Below are 15103 nucleotides of genomic sequence, written 5' to 3'. Positions count from 1 at the left end.
TAACACACTCATCTCCACCCTGAGGGCTGAAATAATTGATTAAAGTAGGAGATTTTAAACTGTTTTAGCCCAAGAAATAAACTTTCAATAAGAACAATCACCAGCACATTTTTCATTCCAAAGCACTAGTAACTGTACCATATAACCTATGAAATGGTCTCTTTTGCTAGGTGGGTTTAAAAGGAACAAATTAGTGAGGCAATTGTATAAACTCTATCTACATATCTGTATTTTTCTATCATTGTACATCTAATATCCCCATTGCTAGGACTTACAAGTGCCCAATTGTGCGCTCTTTACTTACTGTGGTGAGCCCTTACTCTCAAGAGTAATCCAATTGAAGTCAATAGGACATTTGAAAGGGAATGGTATGGGGGCACTTGCCATTCAATCAGCTCTTGGGGGTGGTGTTGTGTGTAATCCTAAAGGGTCTTGTACAGGTCTTGCATAGTGTTTCTTTAACAGGAAAACTGCCATGTCCACTGCAAAATGCTAACTTATATCATGCCAATTAGGCAAAGGCCAGAGTAATGGGTGATGCAGAGCTCTACCATCTGAAGCAGATATTGGGGGTGGGGGAATTACCTCTTAGTTTCTTACCAAAATCCTTGGTTGCTACTATGCTGGAGAAAGGCAATATGGGAGGGAGGGTGTAGTAATTTGCAACATCCCTTGGACTGCAGCATAATATTCACTGCCAGAAAGAGGAGAATCCCTGGCTCCAATTATTCCCTGCTAAGTATCGGCAGGGCTGCTATTCTAAGCAGTCCTTGTGTAGACTTTACAGAAGAGGCTGCATTCGAAAGGAAGTTAACCTAGCCCTTGCCAGGGCAAGAATGACTACTTATGCAATAGCTAGGGATCCCCTGCGTATTCCCTTACAGTTATACACTGGGAGATGCCCTAAAACTCCTGTCCTGTGGTTGCTAAGGAGGTTGGTGTTTGGCTCACAGAGTTGTTAGGGGCCGACCGTGTACATATAAATCAATGCTGCAACAAAGCCCAATACTTCCTGGTGGGTTTGTGGAGTGTGAGACAATGTTTTTTGCTTTGAAGAAACAACAACAATCCATCAGCTCCTCAGTGAACCCCAAACTCCCGTTTGATGCAGTATCTGATTTTGTTGCTTGTGTGCCCTGGCAATGAGTGAGAGAAAGGGGAAGGAGGACATCTCAGGATGTAATTGAAATGAAAAATGTCACTTTGAGTTCAGTGTTACTGAGCTCATACCCAGTCATACCCTGACTGGAAAAAAAGCATTTACAAGAAATACAGTGCCTGGGCAAGACACAACCATTTTTTATTAATATTTGATTTTTCTTTTCATATCGATTGTAGTGAGATGGCTGTCACCAAGCTGAGTCACACAATTGCTATGACATGCAATTTCCTTATAGAATTACATTTCTGGAAAGGCTGAACTTTAGAGTAGGCTTGTCAGACTGTACACATGTCAAAGCCATTTGAGAGTAACTTGCTCAATAATTAAAGTGCAGGCGAGGTTGTGCAATGCAAGGTCTTTTGTGTTTCTGCTCAATATATTTATCTATAGCACTGCTAAAAACTGAAATGGCTATTTCATTCTTTTTAACTGATGTAAAAAAAGAATTCTAGATTGATTTGAATGACTTGCAGATTTTTATCACACTGCATATGGCTATTCCATTTGTGGCCTGATCCAAAGCACACTGAAATCAGTAGAGAGGCTCCGATTAACTTTACTGTATTTTGAATCAGGAACATAATGACTGATTTTAACATTTTGGCATCTACAGTTTAGAATAGCAAATAAGATTATGTATGTTACATGTAATGCTATTTTGGCTGGTAATATTAACTATCACATTCCATTCTCCATTCTCCTACAATGCTCACTTGCTTTATTTGCTTTAGCAACTTGTACAATCACAAGATGTTTATCATTAGACTGCATTGGTCATTTCTGCCTGTGTCTATAGACCAGTGGTTTTCCTGCATGTCTGAACCCAGCAAAGCTTTTTGTGAATTTCTTTCCCCCCTATTTTAATATCTAAAAATCGTCTGAGGCTGCTGGTTTTGATTTCAAAATTAACTAGAAATGTTATAGCCCCGCAGCTTGAGTTCTGTGAGCCTCAGTCAGCGAACCCATGGCTAGCCATGGGTGTTTTGTTGCAGTGTAGACATACCATAAGACTCATTCTAGTTCCCATCGGGAAGTGAAAGTCAGTGCAAGACCAAATCTATGGATTTGCTATGTGGCTCTGACCAGGGGATAAGACATTTGCAAATTCAAGAACCAGTGAACTGGCTCTGACAAAAACAGACAAACAACAAAAACATTTTGTGGGGTATTACGTGGGTATGCCTACTGCATTGCCACAGGATGGATACGTATCTCCTGCATACTACCAACACGATATTAAAAAAAATGCAGTATATTAGAACATTGCTTATTTATTCAAGGCAAGACAAAATACGACACACATTTGTTGTACACCATTTTGCCTGAGAAATTTCTATAGAACTCTCAGAAACATGGCAACATAGAACAGTAATTAAACCGTACTAAACGATTCAAGGTCCTTATCCAAAACCCACTGAAGAAAGTCAATTGGCTTTTGATAAGACCCCAATTTTAAGAAAATATATGTAATTTGCTTAATAATATTAGTAATATAAAAATCATTAATAAAATAAATTATTATTATTTGTATTCTGGTAGTACCTATAGTCTTCAGATGAGATTGAGGCCTAGTTGTTGGTACTGCAAATGTATGTAGAAAGAGACAGTCCTTGCTTACATTCTAAATAGACATGACTCAGGCTAAGATTTCATCATGGATATTTTTAGTAAAAGTCATGGACAAGTGTAATGGTCTCTACTCAGGGTCTGGTTGGGAAGCATGGCCTAGTGGTCACAGCCACAACCTTGGACTGCTAAGGTGGTTGTGGGGAGGGGATCCCGGGCCCTCCCACTCCACCGGGCTCCAACCTAGGGCCCTTTGGACTACCAGTAACCTGGCAACCAAGATTTCTTAAGGCTGTCCTCTCTCAACCTCTTCCTCTCATCTCCCCTTCTGAGGTCACCTCAGTCCAAGACCTTCGCCTGGTGAGAAAATCCAGATCACAAGGAAGCAAGAGGGAGTTACCACGGTCCAGGGCTACAGGATACTTCCCTCTCTGCTTGCCTCTGTGGAGGGTCCTCCCTGTCCTCACGGAGGGCCCCTTTGGGCAGCTTCGTCAGAGCCTTTAGGTTTCATTCTGCTCTGCTGGAGCTGTGTGCTGCATGTCTGCTCACCTTCAGCTCTGCTCACCAACTGAATTAATTTGCTGCCTTTTAATTCCTCCAGCAGAGGAAGCATGTGCTGCAGGTGTGGCGGGGTGGGGCTGGCTGAGCTCAAAATGAGCCCTTAAGCCCTTGTTGCTCAGTGTGGGGTTTGTATACCCCACCACAACAGGTCACAGGCAATAAAGCAAAATTCACATAACCTGTCCCTGACTTTTACTAAAAATATCCATGGGGAGCTGCTGGGTCCCCAAAATCCCCTCAGTGGCTGAGGAACTGTGGAGGCCCCACTCGGAGCTCTGGGGGCTCCCACTGGCCACAGTCGCTCAGAGCTGTGGGGGGCCCTCACTGCCCGTGTTGGCCAGGGTCAGTGAGGTATGCCTGTAGCCTGCGGTGGCTCAGAACTCTGGATGGCCCCCGGTGCCCAAGGCAGCTGGGAGCTGTAGGGTTCCCACAGCAGCCCAGAACTCTGGTGTGGGGTACCACCACCACCCATGGTGGCCAGGAGCTGAAGGATACGCTCGCCACTTGCTGGTACTCCCGCCAACAAAATCAGAGCCTTAGACATGACTGAGAAAGGATGGGAAAGGAAACAGGCTCAGAGAAGTCATTGAATCATAAATATGTAGGACTTGAAGGGACCTTGATTGCTCATCTGGTCCAGACCCCTGCACTGAGGCAGGGCTAAGTATTATCTAGACCATACCTAACAGGTGTTTATATAACCAGTTTTTCTAAAAACCTCCAATGATAGTGATTCCACAACCTCCTTAGGTTAATTTGTTCCAGTGTTGGCTATCCTTACAGTTAAGAGGTTTTTCCTAATGTATAACCTAAATCTTGGTGGCTGCAATTTAAGCCCGTTACTTCTTCTCTTGTCCTCAGTAGATAAGGAGAAAAATTTGTCCTTGTGCACTTCCTGCTTTTTATAACAACCTTTGATGTACTTGAAGACTATGTTCTCCATAGGTCATGTTTTCTAGACCTTTAATCATTTTTGTTGCTTTCCTCTGGACTTTCCCCCAATTTTTCACATCTTTCCTGAAGTTTGCTACCCAGAACTGGACAAAATACTGCAGTTGGGGTCTTATCAGTGATGAGTAGAGTAGAATAATTACTTCTTGTGTCTTGCTTGCAACACTCTTTCTAATACATCCCCAAACGAAGTTTGCTTTTTTTTTTTGCAACAGTGTAACACTGTTAATTCATATTTCATTTGTGATCCACTATAGCCCCCACATCCTTTTCTGCAGTACTCTTTCCTAGGCAATTATTTCCCATTTTGTATTTTTGCAATTGATTATTCCTTCCTAAGTGTAGTACTTAGCATTCTTCCTTATTTAATTTCATCCAATTTATTTCAGACCATTTCTTCAGTTTGTGAAGATTATTTTGAATTCTAAACCTGTCCTCCAAAGCACTTGCAACCCCTCCTAGCTTGGTATAATCTGCTAACTGTATGTGCACTCTCTATGCCTTTATTAAAATAATTTATGAAGATGTTGAATAGACTTGCCCAAATTAAGTGATGCCCAAATTCACACAGCAGATATCCCTGTAACTACCAAAAATGACCAAGAGAGATTCAAAGTGCACAGTATCCTCTTACAGTTACATTTTATTTCATAAAATTGCAGGGTATGGTAACTGTAGTGAGAGAAAAACATTACAAAAAACACGTTAAATTGAAAATAAATAGAAGCTAATAAAACTACAGCTAAAAAAATTACAGACAACAGAAAATTGTGAGATTTTCTGAGGGGGAGGAAGAAATAGTTACACTTTTGCCTAAAATGATAAAATAAGAACATCATTCTGTATTGTATCCTGGGGAAAAAAATCTGTTTGAAAAATCAATGCAGAAAAATGCAATCCAAAGAAATAAGCTTAAAGAGAAACATTCATATTAGGCAGCAAATCCTCTATTGAACTATATACAATATGTTGGGAGAGGAAATGAACCTATAAATTTGAGAGATTTATTATTCTGGAAGAACAAGAAATATGTCAGCTCCTAAGAGATAATGTGGAGCCTACAAATTGTTAGAATATAAAACAACTATAACTCACAAAGTAGAACAAATAGAAGCATATGCATACATTTTGAGGGATTGCTCTCTGGGGTGAACTCCATGGAATGAGAGTCAGGACCTGGAAGTTCTTTAACTGTTCTTTTCTAATATTTACTAGGGCAGGTAGAAAAGACAAACAAAATATTTTCTTATCAGAACATGTCAAAATCAAAATCTTCCACAGGAAAAGACTGATTTTTAGAGGAATTTTCAGTCAGGAAAATCAAAATGAAACATTTCCACCACGATTTCAACAGCTTCCACCCCACCATCATCCTCAGCCTGGACCAATCTACACGAGAGGTCCACTTCCTAGACACCACGGTGCAAATAAATGATGGTCACATTAACACCACCCTATACCGAAAACCTACCAACCACTATGCCTACCTTCATGCCTCCAGCTTCCATCCCGGGCACACCACAAGATCCATTGTCTACAGCCAAGCACTGAGGTACAACCACATCTGCTCTAACCCCTCAGACAGAGACCAACACCTACAAAATCTCCACCAAGCATTCTCAAAACTACAGTACCCGCACGAGGAAATAAGGAAACAGATCAACAGAGCCAGACGTGTACCCAGAAGCCTCCTACTGCAAGACAAACCCAAGAAAGAAACCAACAGGACTCCACTGACCATCACATACAGTCCCCAGCTAAAACCCCTCCAATGCATCATCAGGGATCTACAACCCATCCTGGACAATGATCCCACACTTCACAAGCCTTGGGTGGCAGGCCAGTCCTCGCCCACAGACAACCTGCCAACCTGAAGCATATTCTCACCAGTAACTGCAAACCGCACCATAGTAACTCTAGCTCAGGAACCAATCCATGCAACAAACCTCGATGCCAACTCTGCCCACATATCTACACCAGCGACACCATCACAGGACCTAACCAGATCAGCCACACCATCACCGGTTCATTCACCAATGTAATATACACCATCATATGCCAGCAATGCCCCTCTGCTATGTACATCGGCCAAACTGGACAGTCTCTACGGAAAAGGATAAATGGACACAAATCAGATATTAGGAATGGCAATATACAAAAACCTGTAGGAGAACACTTCAACCTCCCTGGCCACACAATAGCAGATCTTAAGGTGGCCATCCTGCAGCAAAAAAACTTCAGGACCAGACTTCAAAGAGAAACTGCTGAGCTTCAGTTCATCTGCAAATTTGACACCATCAGCTCAGGATTAAACAAAGACTGTGAATGGCTTGCCAATTAAAGAACCAGTTTCTCCTCCCTTGGTTTTCACACCTCAACTGCTAGAACAGGGCCTCATCCTCCCTGATTGAACTAACCTCGTTATCTCTGCTTGCTTCTTGCTTGCATTTATATACCTGCCCCTGGAAATTTCCACTACTTGCATCCAACGAAGTGGGTATTCACCCACGAAAGCTCATGCTCCAAAACGTCTGTTAGTCTATAAGGTGCCACAGAATTCTTTGCTGCTTTTACAGATCCAGACTAACACGGCTACCCCTCTGATACATTTTGGCTTAGTTTGTTGAACTGAAAAGAAACATTTAATTACAGATTTGGTTGAATTTAATCTCTGTGTCTGTCTTATGAGTTGTAGTTCTGAGTTCCAGTTGTCCCCATTTACCCATAATGGCCCAGCCCCTTAAATGAATTAAAACTCCCATGATGCACATCAGTCTCTAACTGTGGTTGAGTTTATGCAGTGTGTCATGGGAGCTGACAAACTGAGATGAAACATTTTGATTTGGGAATTTCAAAATGTTTAGTTTCAATCTGAAATGTAAAAAAGAAACGTTTAAATATTTCTGAATCTATTTGGGGGGGAGGAAATGGGCGGGGGTTGGAATTTTTTGTTCCACAAAAGTTTGGATATTTTGACTTTTCATCCTAAATTGTGACAAAAGCAAATTTCAAAATATTGGCATTTTCTGTGGAATGGAAATTCTATTTTTCAGTCAGCTCTAGTAGTTTCCTCCCTCATATTATGAGTCTTAACTAATGTTTAGGAAGCCACCTTTTGACAAACAATAATTACCGAATTCAGAAATCTTAGGCCACTTCTTTTTTTACAAAATAGCAGGTGAAGTTTAGTTCAGTTCCAGATTGTAACAATAAATCATGTCAGTTAGACTCATGAATTGTGATTAGAATTGTAGGCATTTAATTCACAGCACAGTTTTTTGGGGGTTCAAAATAATGTGTGCAAAACTGGAGGTTGGGTTTAGAACCTTTCAAAAACATCAGTGCTAACATGTGTTTCCAAAAGGAAACATTATCTATAAAAAGACTATTTACAGAATGGAGGACCGAAGTATCTTGTCCTCATTAAAGCACTTTCTCTTGGAAATCAAGATACTACATTTAGTTTCTACTCACCCTTGATATTATTCTAAACAGTTCATTTTATTATGCATAAAATACAAAAAAGTCCAAGGCTCCTGAGGATATATCTTAAAGAGATGGAAGAGTCAATTAAATTTTATTAAAACAAAACCAGCTAGAAGAGCTCCAAAGCATTGAAATAATTTTAAAGTACACAAGAGTAAAGCTGCTTTGGGGAATAAAAATATAAATGAAAAAATAATAGTATGTAGATCATATAAATTAAATATTCCTTTTTACATTTGATAAACCTAAAACAAGATAGTATACATGGCAGAGGTAACACATCCAGTTAAATACAAGCAAAGGATAACTGTAATATTTTAACTGACAGGCATGTGGCATTTTCATTTATTTCATTCATACCCAGCAAATGATTGAACTGTCCTATGCTATAAATACAAAAACGGTTTTCAAGGCCTTTTTTTTTGGCCATAAACCATGGAGTACATACAAAAGCTATACGCTTACAGCATGCACTGGATTATGTGAGATGAAACAAAAATATCTTAATGGCATTTAAAGTCTGTTCAGACATTTGGATGAGGACAAACATATGGATGTCTGTATAACTTTGGATTTTTTTATATTAATACTGTACTTTTAGCAATTTGTCTATATTAGTTGGAATTTAGGGACAATTAACATTTACATGAATTGAATGACTCAAAGATTAAATGATTCAACACAGAAGAATAAAGAATATTTTCAATTATATTGCACCTTTCATCTGAGGCTGGTACTAAACCCTTCATAGAAAGATCTCAAGATACTTTAGAAACATCAATTAACAGCTTGTAAGGCCAGAAGGTACCACTGTGATCATCTAGTCTGACCTCCTGCACAACACAGGCCACCGAATCTCACCCACCTACTCCTGTATCAAACCCTTAACCTATGTCTGAGCTATTGAAGTCCTCAAATCATAGTTTATAGACTTCAAGGTGCAGAGAATCCTCCAGCAAGTGACCCGTGCCCCATGCTGCAGAGGAAAGTGAAAAACCCCCAGGGCCTCTCCCAATCTGCCCTGGAGGAAAATTCCTTCCTGACCCCAAATATGGTGATCAGCTAAACCCTGAGCATGTGGGCAAGACTCACCAGCCAGAAACGCAGGAAAGAATTCTCTGTAGTAACTCAGATCCCACCCCACCTAACATCCCATCAAAGGCCATTGGGCATATTTACCTCTAATAGTCAAAGATCAATTAGTTGCCAAAATTACGCTATCCCATCATACCATCCCCTCCATAAACTTATCAAGCTTAGTCTTGAAGCCAGATATGTCTTTTTTCCCCACTGCTCCCCTTGGAAGGCTGTTCCAGAATTTCTCTCCTCTGATGGTTAGAAACTTTCATCTAATTTAAAGTCTAAACTTCCTAATGGCAAGTTTATATCTATTTGTTCTTGTGTCCACATTGGTACTGAGCTTAAATAATTCCTCTCCCTCTCTGGTATTTATTCCTCTGATATATTTGTAAAGAGCAATCATATCTCCCCTCAACCTTCTTTTGGTAAGGCTAAACAATCCAAGTCTCCTTTGAGTCTCCTTTCATAAGACAGACTTTCCATTCCTTGGATCATCCTAATAGCTCTTCTCTGTACCTGTTCCAGTTTGAATTAATCCTTTTTAAACATGAGAGACCAGAACTGCACACAGTATTCCAGATGAGGTCTGACCAGTGCCTTGTATAACGGTACTAACACCTCCTTATCTCTACTGGAAATACCTTCCCTGATGCATCCCAACGCATACTATGCAACACATTCTCTGTGGTTCCTGCATCACACTCAATCACTTGTAGTTGAACTAGACCATGTCTTTTAAAAGACATCCAGTCTTGATTTAAAATATCCCAATTAATTAACAAATATCAACTATCACAACATCTTTGTACCTCAAGTATCATTATGGTGTCAAACCCTGGCCTTGGCCACACCTACCAAGGTCTCACATGACCTTATGTACACTAGGAGTGAAATCCTGGCCCTACTAAACTCATCAAAAATCCCATTGATTTCAATAGGTCAGAAGCAAGTCTGATATTTTTAATACAGTGTCATCTAATCCTGTTTTGAGCAGATTTAAACAACACGGCACAGAGAGCTAAAAATGCCTGGGTCTTGTCCAGTCTACAGTTTCCAGAGCTGTTACTACTAGTTTAACTATGCTCACTGGGAATTATAGGTCTGATGAATCTAGTGTAGTCAAGGTCAACAAATCCCTGACAGGGGCAGGGACAGAATCAAAAAGTCCTGATTCTGTGGCTTCAGTCACTAGACGACATTCTTCCTACATCCCAACAATGTGTATTATATTAGCAGAGATGGATTAGAAAGATCTGAAATCCAGGTCTGAATTTCCTGTTTCCTTAAAGGAGTAAATTCCTTACACTGGGAGTCTGAAGACCACACTGAAATCCAAACTTCCCCAAAGTTTGAGTTGTAGAGTTTCATAGAGTTAGACTGAACCAGTGAATGCAGATCCATACTCGTATCCAGGGTTTTGTTTAGGCCTTTCTCTATATAATTAATTAGTATGTAGAACACACATGTATTTTCATAGCAAAGTACAAGTAAAGTTGGAGGGGGCTGCAAAAATGACAGAAATCTACTTCCCATAACCTGTCATGAGCCATCTTTCAGCAATGAAATCCAACACTGGGTAATGTGCAGGTGGCCAAACCAAAATTAGCATAAAGTAAAATCACTTCTTCTGTTTATATAATTTGTATGCATTTGTAATCAGTGAAATGACAGAACATAAAATAGGACTACGTGCTGAGATGCAATCTTTAATCTTTGTCAGAGATTAATCACCTACCTATAAAATAATAGAGACTCTATTATAATTAAAGTGACTATAAATTACTAAAACTGCAGACAATTCTTAGCTGTTTTGTCACAAATGTTTGATGCCACTTGGAGGATTTACAAAGCAAATAAGGAGATTCCAGATTTCGAGGGTTAGAATATGTATTTTGGTTTACTCTACTTTAAATTCTTTTCTTTTTTCTATGTTCAACTTCATGTTGGAGAAGCTGACATCTAAAGCAAAGAGTTATTGGCACAAAACATATCTCTGGTTAGTGAGGGTTCAGAATCTTTTTTAACAGATTAATGGTTCTATTGATAAATTAGAATGTTACAAGAGGCTGGTGTTTGCTGTGGGCATTTTGCAAAATAAATAAGTGAAAAACAGTGAGATTCCAGCACAAGGAAAGGTATTTCATGTAATAGAAAAAAAATTGTTGGAATTACCCAAAGTTGGAGCATGTATCAGGGCATGCAGTGGTGAAAAGAGAAAAATACTGGCAACATGGGAGGTACTAATGTTATAATGAATGACAACTACAGATTTTAGTGGAGGGTTAAAAGTCTCCTGGGTTTAGTTAATGATAAAGAGGCTATCTAAACATTTATATTTTATTTGGTTTACTCACTACTATGTCACTCCAGTTTTATGAGAATGTGTCTTCATAGCATTTAATTGGTAAGTGAATTGTAAAGGTCTTCATAAAATGTAGTTAATATGTCATACACAGGCAGATCTGCCTGCTAAATCCCAAAGAGCCCAACCACACCAAATCCACACCCTGAGCAACTATCTAAGTAATTATTATCACAAGTGAAACTAAACTACTGCAGATGGTTCTCTCTGTTGGTACAACCAAGACACGAAAGCTGGAGTACAAATCTTGCAATATTTGGTGTTCTTGCTAAGGCCCCCCCGACTTCTGAAGGCAAAGTGAGGAGGCAGTCTGTACTCCTGAATTCACCCCTTTGTAGAGGAGCAGACTCACCCCTGCGGCGCCTCCTGCTGTTTGTTCTCAGGAATTAGCTCTTTTCCAGACAGGAGCGCCCTCTGCAGGTCAGTGATCTGCCTGTCCTCTTGGCCCCCGTGTCCCTCCCTGGACCCCTGTGCCCTGTTAACTGGGGTGCTGCCCCCTGGCAGTCCCTCACCAATCTGGGTCTCCCCTCCCTGGGGAACCCCCAACCCACTATCCTCACTTTTGGCTACTGCCCAGTCTCCATCTAGCCCCCGTTCACTGGGGCAGACTGCAGTATCAGCCAGTCATCATAGGCAAAGGGGTTTGGACCTGCTGCCTTTGCCTACCCCTGGGCTGCCCCCTGCAACCTCTGGTACCTCTTGGCCTTATACTAGGCCACAGCCTGGGGCTTTCCAGGCAGGAGCTCCCCAGCTCCTCTGCCTTTCCCCAGCCCTGCTCCACTCAGGTAACCTCTGTCTAACTCCCTGCAGCCAGGCCCTTCTCCCTCTACAGGCAGAGGGAGACTGTTTGCTCCTGGCTTCCCTGGCCTTTTTATACAGGCCAGATGTGGCCTGATTAGGGTGTGGCCCAGCTGCGGCTGCTTTCCCAATCAGCCCAGCTTTTAGAGCTGCAGCTTTCAAGCCCCCTCCTGGGCTATCCCAAAGGGCAGGAGCGGGTAACCACCCCACTATACTCTTGTACAATCTTCCCGCCCACTTCCCGGAACCCAATAGGTACACCCTTGTACAAGCAGGGGCGGCTCTAGCCATTTTGCCGCCCCAAGCACGGCGCTCTGCTGGTCGCCGGTCCCGCGGCTCTGGTGGACCTCCCGCAGACGTGCCTGCAGATGCTCCACCGAAGCCATGGGACCAGCGGACCCTCCGCAGGGACGCCTGCGGGAGGTCCACCGGAGCCGCCTGTCGCCCTCACGGCGACCGGCAGAGCGCCCCCCCCCCGTGGCATGCCGCCCCAAGCATGCGCTTGGCCTGCTGGGGCCTGGAGCCGCCCCTGTGTACAAGACTATGTTAAATTTTGTACAAAGCATACTATGTAAGGTGACATTCAAAAATTCATAATTTGCTGATCATTATTGTCCTGGTAAAATATGTGTGGCAATATTGTATGTATAGATATAAGATTTCACTGTATGATATTGCCCAGGACATGTTCCAACGTGTTCTGGAGGGAAGTCACAAACAAGTCCTCCAGAGACAAAGGCTTAGCCAACTCCTCAGCCAGGTATCAATGGGATCAAAGGGACCATCATCTGATTAAGTGGCCTCTCTTCAGCTGGCGAGAGAGTGTGGGCAACAGCTCTACATTTTGACAAAGAAGCAGTTTAAGGTTCCTGGCCACACTGACCCTCTATATCCTAAACATCTGCTGGAGATGATTCTTGTGTAAAAGAAAGGGCTATAAGAGGAGATGGCAGACACCCCAAATGGTCTTCCCTTTGCTCTCTCTACATGGCATCATCAACCCTGAAGAACAAGGAAGCAGCATTGGACTCGGAGGGAGATCCTGACTGAAAGAGGTTCAGCCAGTAAGACTGCTGCAACATGTAACAAGTCGGGAGTGGTTGCTCTCACAGCATAGCAGGGTAAAAGGCACTCCAGGTTGGAGAATTGAGAGGACACAACTATCCATCAGTCCAAATTATATCCACAGTGAGAATCTCAGCTTTATTTTTAAAATAGGTAAATCTCTATCTCTTTGGCTGCACAGAAAAGCTTGAAAATGTCGCTCGCGTGCACCCTAAAGGCTCTGAAAACAGAAGGCAAATAAAAAGAAACCAAAAATTTATTTGAAAAAATCTGAATGATTTTTAAGCTAAAATCATGATTTTTGATACCTGACTCATGATTTTGAATGCACACAATTGACAATACTACAAAGCACCCTACATATTTATCTAGTAAGTGATTTAGTGTTGAGAATAGCGAGTGACTTTTAATTGATCTTTTAATCATTCACTCATTTTTAAGGTTCAAATGAGTATTTTATTTTCAAACCATTGTGTGTTACTGATGAATTGTCAGGACACATCATTCATTAGCTGAAAACCTCATTTCTCCATTGAATTGCCATTGTCTTGGACTTATCATGAACAAAAATACATGCTTCCTCTCCTTTTAGTGATATGAACCTCCCTTTCCATGCCAAGAATAGCCCTGTAGTCACAAATTTGGAAAGAGACCTAATATTTATGGACCTTTCGATTTTACCTGAAACTTTCTGGTGATGTGGGGGCGGGGGGGTCAGCAAAAGGTTTCTTTGGAGTCTGACTAATGATAATGGAGCAAATTTGGCCTTCACTTCCGTGGCTGTAGGAGTCTCTCTAGTATCTGAACCAATGCACTTTAACTGTGCAGAGAGGTTTGCACTTGAGTAACCATGAAAGGGGGCAGGGGCCCATCTGTTGCACAGCACAGAGTCCAGTTGTGTAAGGGATTCCCTTTCTAGCAGTGAGTGGGTGAAGAGGGAGGCGTACAGAATGGTGGCTGGGGACAACAGTGTCTGCACAGATACTTTGGGCTTACTGCCCCTGAAATGAGAGTGTGCTGAGGCCAGGCTGGCTACTTCAGCCAAGCTGGTGGAAAGCATTCTTTCCCAGAACCTCACCCTCATCCAACCCTCCCATGGAAGTATCCAGCACATGGCCCAACAACTGGTGCTGGGTCCCTGTATTTAGCCCAGTAAGAATAATGCTTTCCCACCACTAGTGCCTTTCATTTGAGAATCTCAATGTGATTAACATTAATGAACGAAGTTCAAAACACTTCATTGTGGTTGGGAGGTATCTCACAAGAAAAAATAACAATGTAGGGTATTAAGCATTGCTAAGAAAACTGGCGATGTCTAGAAAATATCTAGAGGTCTCTTCCCCCATCACAGAAATGCAGCTACTTCAGATGTGGAACACAGCAGTTGTTTAAGAGCATATAGCCACACACAGCGAAAATACATAGCAGTCTGGGACAAGAGGGAAATAATAATAATATCTTCTAAAGTAACGGCAGGAAAAATTCAAGCAGGAAGAGTGTAATTAGCCAGCTGGAATTTGGAATTGGGATTAACATACTTAGTCTTATGCTATGTGATTTTTAGTTATAAGATGCAGGGGCGGCTCTAGGCATTTTGCCACCCCAAGCACGGCAGGCAGGCTGCCTTCGGCGGCTTGCCTGCGGAGGGTCCACTGGTCCGCTGGTGCCTGCAGGAGGTCCTCCGAAGCCGTGGGACCAGCGGACCCTCCGCAGCCATGCCGCCGAAGGCAGCCTTCCTGCCGCCCTTGCGGCAACCGGCAGAGCGCCCCCCGCAGCTTGCCGCCCCAGGCACACGCTTGGCGTGCTGGGGCCTGGAGCCACCCCTGATAACATGTAGTCAGGACTTTGTTTTTACATCTTTCCCAAAAGATGACACCTCTAGCGGCCACTGGGGCTTTAGTTTAGCATTAACTCAAAGAGAAGGTGCTGAAATGAACTGAACTGTAATAGCCCCAATGATAGATTCACATTAGCTTTAACAGAGTCCAGTTGTGCACATTCTCTTTGCTTCCAAAGAGGCAGGCAACAGACTTTTAGGCACATTTAACAAAAGGGTTCAGAGGATGAATAAA

At 42.1% G+C, this 15103-nt stretch overlaps 1 long non-coding RNA gene across 1 annotated transcript in view; it reads left to right on the top strand.

Moving 5' to 3' along the window:
- LOC120368563 overlaps positions 1-15103 on the top strand; it is a 54633-nt gene that overhangs the window by 24285 nt on the left and 15245 nt on the right. The window contains exon 2 of the long non-coding RNA XR_005582646.1: positions 10759-10802. This is a non-coding gene — a long non-coding RNA (uncharacterized LOC120368563). The remainder of the gene's footprint in view (positions 1-10758; positions 10803-15103) is intronic.

Source organism: Mauremys reevesii, linkage group 7 (assembly GCF_016161935.1).
Source record: "Mauremys reevesii isolate NIE-2019 linkage group 7, ASM1616193v1, whole genome shotgun sequence".
Lineage (NCBI taxonomy): Eukaryota > Metazoa > Chordata > Testudines > Geoemydidae > Mauremys > Mauremys reevesii.
This window is presented reverse-complemented; position numbering and strand designations above follow the sequence as displayed.